At 30.4% G+C, this 14,085-nt stretch overlaps 2 long non-coding RNA genes across 2 annotated transcripts; both read left to right on the top strand.

The window, feature by feature from the left end:
- The first annotated feature begins 357 nt into the window (after positions 1–357).
- On the top strand, positions 358–1,594 carry LOC122513367. The gene is made up of 2 exons (XR_006302735.1): positions 358–602; positions 1,096–1,594. It is a non-coding gene; the product is annotated as an uncharacterized LOC122513367 (long non-coding RNA).
- Positions 1,595–9,392: 7,798 nt separating this feature from the next.
- LOC122513369 lies at positions 9,393–10,497 on the top strand. The gene is made up of 2 exons (XR_006302736.1): positions 9,393–9,721; positions 10,085–10,497. It is a non-coding gene; the product is annotated as an uncharacterized LOC122513369 (long non-coding RNA).
- The last annotated feature ends 3,588 nt before the right edge of the window (positions 10,498–14,085 follow it).

Below are 14,085 nucleotides of genomic sequence, written 5' to 3'. Positions count from 1 at the left end.
TACGAGACATAGGCGTCGGAGCGCGTTCATTCAAAGTAAAGTTCCTTCCTAGAATTCTTCATCATACGAAAAACAGATGAGATCATCGCCTATGCCAGGTCACTCAAAACCCAACGATAAATTAGCGATTTTTTGAAACCGATCGAGTAATAGGAAAAATATACCGTTAAGAAAATATCGGCTACATGAACCTCTTTCAGAATGGTAATGTTAAAGTAAACTAACTTTAAAACTGCTATAATGTCGATATGTTAGACTACATTATCGACGGAATCCCAGAAAAGTCATTGCACGATTAGAAGCGTATTCATTGTTTCGCGACGACAGAGGGCCTAATCGACACATTTGATAGAATTACTGTAAGTTCAACGAATTAACACGGGAAATGAAACGTCGTATCAGTGAAGCCGGTGCGTAACGCGAACAATGTAGCACGAAGCAAGGAAGAAAACTAATAACAGCAACTATAATCGTGATGCATTTGGTCATCCTGGCGCGACGTACCCTACGAAAGGGCTTGGGAAGAAATGTTCGAAGAAAAATGTTAAGACGGAAGAAACACGTGCTGTGACGCAGAATTCATCCGAAGAAGTATTACATTGGTTCGTATGAAATGTCGGATTCTTAAGTGAATACATAAAACTGCATATCTTTTTTCAAAACTTTTTTATTTAATCAAAGTAAACTCTGTTTGCTTTAATACATTTTTCTCAAAGAGATTTTAATACATAGATGCCTGCCTAAGAGAAATTCTGATCTTTGGTATCAATAAACTGTGACATGGAATTTTTCAGACTATCTTTATTTTCATACTATTTAGCTCGTAGAAACTATTCTAAATGTTTAAAAAAATGAAAGTTAATAAAAGATCCGGTAAATAAGATAAGTGCTGCAAAATTTCATACTTTAATTCATTTGTAAAATTCAGGTCAGTAATAATGAGCATACTTTAAACCGATCCAGCTTATTTTGCTTGGTTAGCTAGTGCACATTCACAGAATCCAAATTACTAGCACATGCAGTATTGAGAGAGTTCACGACAGAGGAAACAATAGATGAAAACCGTTTCCCACATTTTAACTTGAGTTGTTTCAGGTGCTATTTTGAAACAAGAAGTTGCTTATTGGTGCTGACTTCCTAGAGTTGAGAATTTCCACGCTAAGAAAGGAGCCCCTTTAAAATGACCCAGACAACGTGGTAAAGATAGAAAAAGCGATAATTACAACTGGGAGTATAAGACGAAGAAACTGTGCTGCAGCAGATACGATGTCTGGCAGCAAATGAGAGAGAAATTGTCAATCGATAAATAGACGAATGAAAAAACTAAAAAATATGACGAAAAATGAATTATCTCGTCCGGAAGTCCTTATCAGCGATTTCCCAGATGCATTAACAGACTAGCAATGGAATCCAAGACGACTCTGAATAGATAAGGACTCTAACCACATGTAGTGTTTAGGGTGTAACCTTGAGGAATAGAATAAATAATAAGTTTTACAATAATTATAAAGACGACTAGTCCTAGAATTGCAGCAATGACCGAACCAAATTTAAGAAAACTACTCTATACAGTAGTAACGACACTTTCTACAAATTTATAAAAAGAATCAACTTCACGAAATCTTAGCTATACTGAAAAGAAATGTTAGATAAGTAAACAACTTATGCTTTTAGAACAGAAAATAATTACTAACCTTTGGTAGAGAGATATATCTCTTTACCAAAAGAAAGATTTATCGCTATGTAATGCATCACTTTTATTCTGATTGCATGCCATTTTAATAAGCAGAACAATAATACGATTCTGAACGACTTAAGGACATTTTCACAGAATTACTCTTGACTGCTTGTGAATTTAAAATAAGCGAACTATTTTTTGAACTATAATTAATCTATGAAATATTTTCATTAAAATTCTAACATCTCTCTCACCGAAATGTATTCTTTTTGTTTAATTTTCTTGTTAATACACCGTTAAAGAACTTAAAGTTCATCAAAGGAAGATTTAACATGAAATACTTGAGAATACGCGTACATAAGAGTGTAAAAAGCATAAGAAATGAATACTTGTTTGGTTAATCTTTTTGCTTTGACTTTGGCATCTAGTCTATAAAAATCTATTATATAAAATCATAGCGTCATCAGAAAGATACAGTAACTGTTACACATTTAAATTTGTTATATTCGAGGAACTGTTTGTTGTGCTTATTGGTAAATATATTATTATTTCTACTAAGGACAAATGTAAAGCGTTGAATAGTTTTCCCTCTTCACTTCTATATAAAAGCAATAAGGTTTAAATAGTTAGTCGTTAAGAATATGTTAAACTGATAAGACATTACTTAAAGATATACAAGTTTTAACGTTTTTTTTCATTAACTTTATAGTTTTTTAAATAAATATTAATATACATTAAGAACTTATATCCTTTATTTATATATAAATGTAAAAAAATAACGGAAAATTTAAAACATATACGTGTTTTTCAAAGAAAAGTGAATTAAAGTTATTAGTCAAAGCAAAACAAAAAATTAGAACAAATAACTTTTAAAATATTATCGATTTTCGTGCAAAAATATATATAATATAATACGTTTTCTGTTTAAAAAATAATGAGCAACGAGGATTTATTACCCGAAGATAATGAACAAACTGATTATCAAGAACGAGCTCTTCGAATGCTGCGTCTTTACAAAAAACTGAATAAATATTCGTTTTGTTTGTGGTTAAATAAATTTGAGTATGTAGCAGATATGATCGAGATACCAAACGATAAACTGGTTGAAATTTTCAATAAATTGGTGGATAATAATATCCAGGAACTTGTCAAGCAAAATAATCCTTTTGTCAACTTCTCAGAACTTTCATACGAGGAAATAATAAATCATTACTTTTCTTATTTTAATCCTAGAGATGTAAAGTATATATACAGAATTCGATTTATACAACGGAATCAATATGAACAAGAGCTGATAGAAAAATATGCTAACAGTTTACATCGAATATATATTAAGTGCAAGTATAGAGATGTACGAGAAAAAAAATTATGTGAAAAATTTATTAATGGACTATACGACGATAATGTTAAAACCCATGTAAAAAAACTTTCTATCTTACCATTTGATGAAACAGTACAAAAGGTCCTTGAAATAGCAGAATTTCAAGTAGAAATTAATCGTAAAAGTCAAATTCATCCAACAATTAATATTTACAGTCCTGGAAATGGAAGTATATTTTACGTGTGGTTAAATAAATTTGAGTATGTAGCAGATGTTCTTCATATATCAGATCATAGAATGGTTGAATACTTCAATAGTATGGTCGATGATAATGCTCATACTGCTGTCAAAAAAGCCAACCCTTCTATCAACTTCTCTGAACTTACATACGACGAGATAATAAAGTATTACCTTGAATATTTTGATTCTGCCGATGAAACTGACTTACACAGAAAGCGTTTTCTGTGTCGTAAACAATATGAACAAGAGGCGATACAAAATTATGCTGTAAGATTACGAAAAATATATATTAAGTGCCATTATAACGATTACCTAGAAGAAAAACTAAGTCAACAATTCATTCATGGAATCCGCAACAGTTTAATAAAAAGTCACTTTAATATATTAACTTGTGTATTATTCGTTGACTTAGTATCAATGGCCATTGAGTTTAAAAACGTGAATGATAGAAATACTCATAAAAATCAAAATTCGTTAATGATTGATACTTACAGTCTAGGGAATGAAGGTATGTTTTGTGAGTGGTTAAATAAATTTGAGTATACAGTACACATTGCTAAAGTAGAAACTTCGAGCATTCTTCAAATCTTCAATGAAACGGTCGATAATGATGTCCATATTGAGATCAAGGAAGCCAACCCTTCTACCAACTTCTCTGAACTTTCATACGACGAGATAATATACTATTACCTTAAATATTTTGCTTCTGCCGATGAAACTGATTTACACAGAAGGCGTTTCCTGTGTCGAAATCAATATGACATGGAAACGATAGAAGAATATATTTATAATTTAAGGAAAATATATAGTAAGTGCAGTTATTCAAATGATCCACAAAATATAATATGCAAAAGATTTCTTGATGGAATCTATGACATTGAAATAAAAACTATTTTAAAAAAATTTTCTGGCTTTTCATTCAATGAAATAGTACGATTTGCCATTGAATTAACAAAATTTAAACAACAAGCTTCGCAGTTGAATCTAGATCTTTCAAGGATTCCTACATTCCATCCAGAAATGGGAGAAGAATTTTATGTGTGGTTAAACAAATTTGAGTATATCGCAGATATAATCATAGTACCAAATGATGAAATTAATAAATTCTTTAACCATATGGTCGATGATGATGTACATACGTATGTAAAGAAAAACAACCCCTCTATCGACTTCTCTGAACTTTCATACGACGAGCTAATAGACTATTACCTTGAATATTTTTCTTCTATCGATGAAACTGACTTACACAGAAGGCGTTTCCTGTGTCGAAATCAATATGAAAAAGAAACGATAGAGAGATATGCTGATAATTTACTGAAAATATATTCCAAATGTAATGATACCGATCCTTCAGATGAAATAGTACGCGAACGATTCCGTGAAGGACTCCTCGACGATGATATAAGAAATTATTTATGTAAATTTCGTGGCCTATCATTCGACGTATCTGTAGCAATGGCAGTTTCATTTTTAAGTGACAAAATTCAAGTGTATTAATTTGTTTTAAAGTTGAATAAAAAAGCTTAAAGAACTACAGGTACTATAACAATAAACGAATAAAGAAAGATAAGCGGTTTGTAATTCTGGGTAATTTTTTGTCTTTTATAATTCAAAGTAAACCCAAAAGCTATGTATTTATCCTGAAACAGTATTTTTGCACGTTATCGAAAAAGTTCAATATTTTGTTTCTGAACTTGCATAATTATGAAAATATATTTATATATAATAAGATTATTGTTCTCGACATTAAGGTTTTGTAAAAAAGAAATATGTTAACAAAAAGTGATCATTTTTATTTGGAAAGATTTTGTTATTTACCTAAAATTTTTACTAGAAAAAATACAATTTATATGATATTTATGTATGTGTGTTGTGACGAGTAAGACGAATCTTTAGTATGTATGAGACATAGAGTGTGAGATTATTCAGTGCAAGCCAGAGTGAGAAACCGACTCAATAATGTAAACATGGAATAATGATAGACTTTTTTACAGTGACATATAAACAGTGTGTAAAGAAGAAAATGTCTAAATAGGCAATCAGCGTCTAATAGTCAAACACTGAACTCGTTTTATTGTATTAGTATTGTTTTATTATTTTACTTATAAAAATATACTGCATTTTTGTGACGAAAGGCTCCCTTATTCAACGAAACCATCATCAAAATTATCGGAATTCTTTTTTTTTTGTTCGTCAGTTGTCACTCTGGAAGACTGAAGAGAGTGATAGAATTCCACATTCATGTAGGGACTCATTATGAATTATTTTTTAGGAGGCTTTAATTAGAACTTTTAAATGTAAAATGTCGAAGCAGACCTGGTCGTTATTTGATACCTATTAAAGTAATACTGGAGTAATTAATAATTAAAAGAATATTATATTAAAAAATTTTTACGGCAATATCATAGATTTCTTTTATTATATAAAACATCATCAGAATGATAATGTAATTGTTTATTTTGTTCCACGTTTAAATTAGATATATTACATGTGTGTGTGTGTGTGTGTGAAATGTTTATTGTATTCCTTGTTACTTTTATTATTACCCCTACCAAAGACTAACGTAGAACGTTGAATAAATTTCCCTTTCCACACATTTCTATCTAAAAGCAATATAGTTTAAATAGAATAGTCGTTAAGCATACGTTAAACTGTTAAGATATTAGTATAAGTTTTGTACGTTACATCTTGTTAACTTCAGAGTTTTTTAAAACAATTTTTAATATATATTACGACACTCAGATATTTTACTTATAAATAAATTTAAAAAATTTAATAGAAAATATATAAAATTAATACGTTTTCCTAAAACAGTCTTTTAAATTACTTTATGAAAAGTGTATTGTTGTTATTGATAAAAACGTATGAAAAGTCCGAACAAAGAACATTTAAAATATTATAGATCTACTTGCAGTAAGAAATATAAAGCGTTTTCTGTTTAAAAAATAATGAGCAACGAGGATTTATTACCCGAAGATAATCAAGTATCTGATTATCAAGAACGAGCTCTGCGTATGATGAATCCTTACAAACAACATAAACAAGCGTTATTTTATATCTGGTTAAATGAGTTTGAGTACGTAGCTGATATTATCGGCGTACCAGATGATAAAATGGTTGATTTGTTTACTAAAATGATGCAACATGATGTCCGTAATAGTGAGCCAGGTATAAACTACTGTAAACTTTCATACGACCAGATATTAACACATTATATTAAATTGTTAACTGATATCCCGAAATATCAATTCTATAGAAAACGTTTCATGTGTCGAGATCAATATGAACAAGAAACGTTTTTAAATTATGCTATATGTTTACGGAAAATAATTGATAAGTGCCGTTATAAAACTGGCTTAGAAGAAAGGTTGTGCAAACAATTCATTAATGGAATCCGTGACGATAAAATAAGAACTGAAATAGAAAAATTTGATGACTTATCATTCGATGAAACGGTGGCAGCAGCAGCTGATTCAGCAAATTTGAATGAAATAACTACTTATGTGAATAAAGCTGTTTCAATGATTCATACTTTCAGTTTAAAGAAGGAAGAAAAATTTAATGAATGGTTTGAATATGTGGCAGATACTGTCGAAGTTCCAGATTATAAAATGATTAAATTCTTCAATGAAATAGTGGATAGCGATGTTCATTCGATCGTAAAGAAATTTTTGTCTTCTGTCGAATTATCTGATCTTCCATACGAAAAGATAATAAACCATTATCTTCGTTACTTTTCTTATTCCCGTAAAAGTGATTTACATAGGAGTCGTTTCCAATGTCGAAATCAATATGAAAAAGAAACGATAGATAATTATGCCAATAGATTACAAAAAATATATCATATGTGCGTTTATAAATGTCATCGAGAGGAAAAATTATGCGAATACTTTATAAAAGGAATTCGCGACGATGATTTAAAAAAAAACTTAAGTAAAATCCCTTGCAGGTCGTTCAATGCAACAGTAGCAAAGGCTATTGGATTTACGAATGGTATTCAAATGAATGATTTTCAAACTCCAGCTCTTTCAATGATTCAATTTTACAATCCTGAGAAGGATGGTTTATTTTATGCGTGGTTAAATAAATTTGAGTATGTAGCAAATACTTTTGGGGTACAAGATTTTTTCATGGTTGAATTTTTCAATAAATTGGTGGATAATGGTATCCATAAAAGTGTTATGCAGACTTATGAATCTGTCAACTTTTCTGTACTTTCATACGATGAGATAATAAACCATTACCTCCGTTATTTTTCTCCTTCCAATGAAACTGATTTACATAGAAAACGTTTCCTGTGCCGAAATCAATATGAGCAAGAAACGATAGAGAATTATGCTGATTGTCTACGCAAAATATATTATAAATGCAATGAGACAAATCGCCTAGAAGATGAATTATGCGTACAATTTCTTAATGGAATCCACGACGATGAAGTAAAAGCTTATTTTAAAGATCTTCCTCTCTTACCATTCGATCGTACGGTAGTGATCGACCACCCATACTCATACCATCACATATATGTTACACGTATGATAACTCACCTTTCTTGTTGACAACGTTAGTCAAACACGATGTATTGATTTATATATTAAATAAATCGAAAATTAATTCTATTTTTCCATTAGTGTGCACGTCTCTTGTTAATATTTTTAAAATAATGAATAGAATAAAACCAATATATACTAAGAACCTTGTATCGTATCGTACAGAAGAACAGAAGAAGCACAGAAGAATTGTAAAGAAAAGAAACGTCGTTGGTAGGCATCTTTAAAACAATTGACATTGCACGCTATCAAAGTATTGAAATTGAAGTTAGTACCTAATCGACAATAGATCAATAAGGTAAAATTTTTCATTATCGATATAAATTACGCGAATTTTTTCTTTCACAGATGGCACGTGATGTTTTTTTTTTTTGAAAGATATTTCTACAACAATAATTCTTTTTTATACGACTGTTTTCTTTTGTTCGATGGGACAAAATTTTTAATATATATTATCTTTATTCTATTCATTTTTTTTTAAATATTAACAAGAAATCACTTAATAGAAAAATAGAATGTACGTGAATTTTCGATTTATTTAATATATAAATTATAATATCAAATTTGACTAACGTTGTCAAGAAGAAAAGCAAGTTAACATATGTGTGACGGCTAGCATGTGTGCGTGTATGAGACGTTGGCAATAATTTGAATTTGCAAGTAAGAAAATATTCATTTAATTTCATCCAATCGATTAAAAATACTTTTCTAATGACTTTGTATAACTCATGTTATAAGATATACTACTCTATAAATTGGTTATTATCTTATATATATCATATTATTTTATTTATTTAATATATGAATTTTTATATGGTCACACGTTCAAAATACTAAACTGCAATTTTTAAGCCAATCAGCGTTCTTTTCTTAACATCCGTTGTGGAGATCGTAAGAAAGCATCGTCGTCCCGTTAATATCAGGTAATTCAAAGAAATTTTCTAAGATGCACCCTTCTACTATACATCAAAAGATAATTGCAAGCTAGATTTTTATACGTGAGTATTCTCAAAATGAAATATTAAAAAGTTCGAAAGATATCCATTAAAATAAAATCGATATCTGTCAACTACGCGCCAAATCTTACGAATTAACTCGCACACATACATACATACATAACACATTCATATATTTGATTTTCTTTGTATTGTACTAATGTAATCTTTTCTTACTTTTTTAAGGTTTCCGAGCATTGGGAGAGTCCAGGACGAATACATATACTTAACCTTACTGTTGTGTTCACATTTTTATCTCCTTCATATTCGTTGAAGTAAGCTATGTATTTTTTCATAACGTAGAGAAGTATAATAGAAAGAATGTAAGAAAAAAAGCAAGAATGTGAAAAAGGGAGAAGAAGAAGAAAAAGAAAGAAAGAAAGAAAGAGAGAGAGAGAGAATAAAAATACAAAACATTCCGCATATAAACGTGTATTAACACGTTCTGTGTTTTTCAGCAATGCTCGAGCTAACAATGAGATAAAAACAAAAACAGCCGAAATTCGTTACTCTCAAGGATAAACAGAGAGAGAGAGAGAGAGAGAGAGAGAGAGAGAGAGAGAGTGAGAGAGGGAGAAAGAGATGCTCATTCCTCTTCCGTCCTTCGACAAGTTAAGACCAGTAAAAGTGACGGCGCATTAAACTATTGAATAATTTTATTTATAACGTTCTCGTGTTAATTCAAATACTTTCAAGAGTTTTTCATTACATAGGATGGTATAACAAACGATTTATTTTTTTGGTTATTCTTTATTGAGTTTGCTGATTCAATTATTGTTTATTTAGACAACTTTAAAGCTTTTTAATTAATATTTTTACTAACTTTATATACTTTGTATACAATTACATTGAAATAGTGAAACTTAAACAATTAATATTGCCTGAGTTTGCATATTGAAATGCAAAGCGAGTACTATCAAGCAAATAGTTGCATACTTTGGTACGTTATACAAATATTTTATAACTTATACTTTTAATTAATTCAATTCTCATAGATAATTACATTTTTTTGTTATATTTAACGTTGATTCTTTATGATAAAACATCTTTTAATGTGTGTCCTGCCTTCAGAAATGATTGACAGGGAATATTGTACTATAATCTTTAGTATATTTCAGCTTTGCAGATTTTTTATTTAATTTTATTTTATTCATCGTCATCCTAAGGATAGGATACCCATCCTGCAGTCATCAATGAAGACTAAAAGTCAATATATTTTCCTATCAAACATTTCTATGATAACTTTAATGGTTTTTTTATTATAACGATGGTATTAATTGTTCTTTTTCTTTTTCTGTTTCAGAACATCATTGCAATCGTGCGTGTAGACAATGAAGTATTCGTGTGTTGCATCGTTAAAATAAAATACAAAAGAATCGGAAAGTAAAGTCAGTGTTGATCGTCGCATGTTAAAGTTTCGTTTGCTCTAATGTTAGATTACATTATCGACGGAATCCCAGAAAAGTCATTGCGCGATTAGGAGCGTATTTATTGTTTCGCGACGACAGAGGGCCTAATCGACACATTTGATAGAATTACTGTAAGTTCAACGAACTAACACGGTAAACGAAACGTCGTATCAGTGAAGCCAATGCGTAACGCGAAGAATGTAAACATGGAACACCACGAAGCAAGGAAGAAAACTAATAACAGCAACTATAATCGTGATGTATTTGGTCATCCTGGCGCAACGTACCCTACGAAAGGGTTTGGGAAGAAATGTCCGAAGAAAAATGTTATGACGGAAGAAACACGTGCTGTGACGCAGAATTCATCCGAAGAAGTATTACATCGGTGCGTATGAAATGTCGGATTCTTAAGTAAATATATAAAACTGCATATCTTTTTTCAAAACTTGTTTATTTAATCAAAGTAAACTCTGTTTGCTTTAATACATTTTTCTCAAAGAGATTTTAATACATAGATGCCTGTCCTGAAGAAATTCTGATCTTTGGTATCTATAAATTGTGACATGGAATTTTTTAGACTGTCTTTATTTTCATACTGTTTAGCTCGTAGAAACTGTTCTAAGTGTTTAAAAAAATGAAAGTTAGTTAATAAAAGATCCGGTAAATAAGATAAGTGCTGCAAAATTTCATACTTTAATTCATTTGTAAAATTCAGGTCAGTAATAATGAGCATACTTTAAACCGATCCAGCTTATTTTGCTTGGTTAGCTAGTGCACATTCACAGAATCCAAATTACTAGCACATGCAGTATTGAGAGAGTTCACGACAGAGGTAACAATAGATGAAAACCGTTTCCCACATTTTAATTTGAGTTTTTTCAGGTGCTATTTTGAAACAAGAAGTTGCTTATTGGTGCTGACTTCCTAGAGTTGAGAATTTCCACGCTAAGAAAGGAGCCCCTTTAAAATGACCCAGACAACGTGGTAAAGATAGAAAAAGCGATAATTACAACTGGGAGTATAAGACGAAGAAACTGTGCTGCAGCAGATACGATGTCTGGCAGCAAATGAGAGAGAAATTGTCAATCGATAAATCTTCTTCTTCTTCTTCATTCTTTAATTTAGGCAAGTTGCCAGTTTCGTATCGACGTTTTTCTGCCTATTGCACTGTTAATTTGTCGCACCATCGTTTTCGTGGGCGCCCCGCACTTCTGCGGCCAATCGGTGATTTATCCCGTGCAATTCTGCTGATTCTTGTGGTCCATTCTGCTAATAGACAGAGTGTCGTTTCTATGAGCCGCAAATTTTTTTTACGTTGGGTAGGGAGCTAACCTGATCCAACAACCTTCCTCCTTTTCCCGGGCTTAGGACCGGCAACATGATCGCTGACCTTGATCCGTCCAGCGATCATGCAGGCGGAGTTCAATCGATAAATAGACGAATGAAAAAACTAAAAAATATGACGAAAAATGAATTATCTCGTCCGGAAGTCCTTATCAGCGATTTCCCAGATGCATTAACAGACTAGCAATGGAATCCAAGACGACTCTGAATAGATAGGGACTCTAACCACATGTAGTGTTTAGGGTGTAATCTTGGGGAATAGAATAAATAATAAGTTTTACAATAATTATAAAGACGACTAGTCCTAGAATTGCAGCAATGACCGAACCAAATTTAAGAAAACTACTCTATACAGTAGTAACGACACTTTCTACAAATTTATAAAAAGAATCAACTTCACCAAATCTTAGCTATACTGAAAAGAAATGTTAGATAAGTAAACAACCTATGCTTTTAAAATAGAAAATAATTACTAATCTTTGCTAGAAAGATATATCTCTTTACCAAAAGAAAGATTTATCGCTATTTAATGCATCACTTTTATTCTGATTGCATGCCATTTTAATAAGCAGAACAATAATACGATTCTGAACGACTTAAGGACATTTTCACAGAATTACTCTTGACTGCTTGTGAAATTAAAATAAGCGAACTATTTTTTGAACTATAATTAATCTATGAAATATTTTCATTAAAATTCTAACATCTCTCTCACCGAAATGTATTCTTTTTGTTTAATTTTCTTGTTAATACACCGTTAAAGAACTTAAAGTTCATCAAAGGAAGATTTAACATGAAATACTTGAGAATACGCGTACATAAGAGTGTAAAAAGCATAAGAAATGAATACTTGTTTGGTTAATCTTTTTGCTTTGACTTTGGCATCTAGTCTATAAAAATCTATTATATAAAATCATAGCGTCATCAGAAAGATACAGTAACTGTTACACATTTAAATTTGTTATATTCGAGGAACTGTTTGTTGTGCTTATTGGTAAATATATTATTATTTCTACTAAGGACAAATGTAAAGCATTGAATATTTTTCCCTCTTCACTTCTATATAAAAGCAATAAGGTTTAAATAGTTAGTCGTTAAGAATATATTAAATTGTTAAGACATTACTTAAAGATATACAAGTTTTAACATTTTTTTTCATTAACTTTATAGTTTATTAAATTAATAATAATATACATTAAAAACTTATATCGTTTACTTATATATAAATGTAAAAAAAATAACGATAAATTTAAAACATATACGTGTTTTTCAATGAAAAGTGAATTAAGGTTATTGGTCAAAGCAAAACAAAATCAGAACAAGTAACTTTTAAAATATCATCGATTTTCGTGCAAAAAGGAATATAAAACGTTTTCTGTTTAAAAAATAATGAGCAACGAGGATTTATCACCCAAAGATAATAGAAAACCTGATTATCAAGAACGAGTTGTTCGAATGATACATCCTTACAAAAATCTAAACAAATCTACGTTTTGTTTGTGGTTAAATGCATTTGAGTATATTGCAGATATGATCGATTTACCAAACGATAAAATGGTTGAAATCTTCAATAAAATGATAGATAATAACTTCCAGGAACTTATCAAGCAAAATTATCCTTCTGTCAACTTCTCTGAACTTTCATACGATGAGATAATAAACCATTACTTTCGTTATTTTGATCCTACAGATGTAAAGTATATGTACAGAATTCGATTTATAAATAGGAATCAATATGAAGATGAGCCGATAGAAAGATATGCTAACAGTTTACAGAAAATATATAATAAGTGCGAGTATAGAGAAATACGAGAAAAAAAATTATGTGAAAAATTCATTGATGGACTCTACAACGATAATTTTAGATTCCATATAAAAAACCGTACTGTCATGTCATTTTATGCAACAATAGACAATATCATTGATATAGCAGACTTTAATAAAACAAATAATTGTGAATGTGAAACTGATCCAACAATTAATACTTACAGTCTCAAGGATGAAGGTATATTTTACGAATGGTTGAATAAATTTGAGTATATAGCAGATGTTCTCAATGTACCAGGTCATGAAATGGTTGAATACTTCAATAGTATGGTCGGTAATGATGTTCATACAAATGTCAAGAATGCCTATCCTTCTGTTAACTTTTCTGAACTTTCATACGAAGAGATGATAAAATATTACCTTCGTTATTTTGATTCTCCTGATGAAATTTATTTACACAGAAAACGTTTTCTATGTCGTAAACAATATGAAAAAGAATCGATATTAAATTATGCTTCAAGATTAAAAAAAATTTATAAAAAGTGCGAATATAACGATCGCCTAGAAGAAAAACTAAGCCAACAATTCGTTGATGGAATCCGCGACACTATAACAAAACTTCATTTTGAAATACAACATAATTTATTATTCGTTGACTTAGTATCAATGGTCCTTGAGTTTGCAAACGTGAATGAAAGAAATACTCATAAAAGTCAAAATGCGTTAATGATTGATACTTTCAGTCTAGGGAATGAAGGTATCTTTTGTGAATGGTTAAATAAAT

This window comes from Polistes fuscatus, unplaced genomic scaffold (assembly GCF_010416935.1).
Source record: "Polistes fuscatus isolate 324 unplaced genomic scaffold, CU_Pfus_HIC Scaffold12, whole genome shotgun sequence".
Taxonomy (NCBI): Eukaryota; Metazoa; Arthropoda; class Insecta; order Hymenoptera; family Vespidae; genus Polistes; species Polistes fuscatus.
The sequence above is the reverse complement of the archived record's forward strand: the minus strand, read 5'-3'. Positions and strand labels throughout refer to the sequence as shown.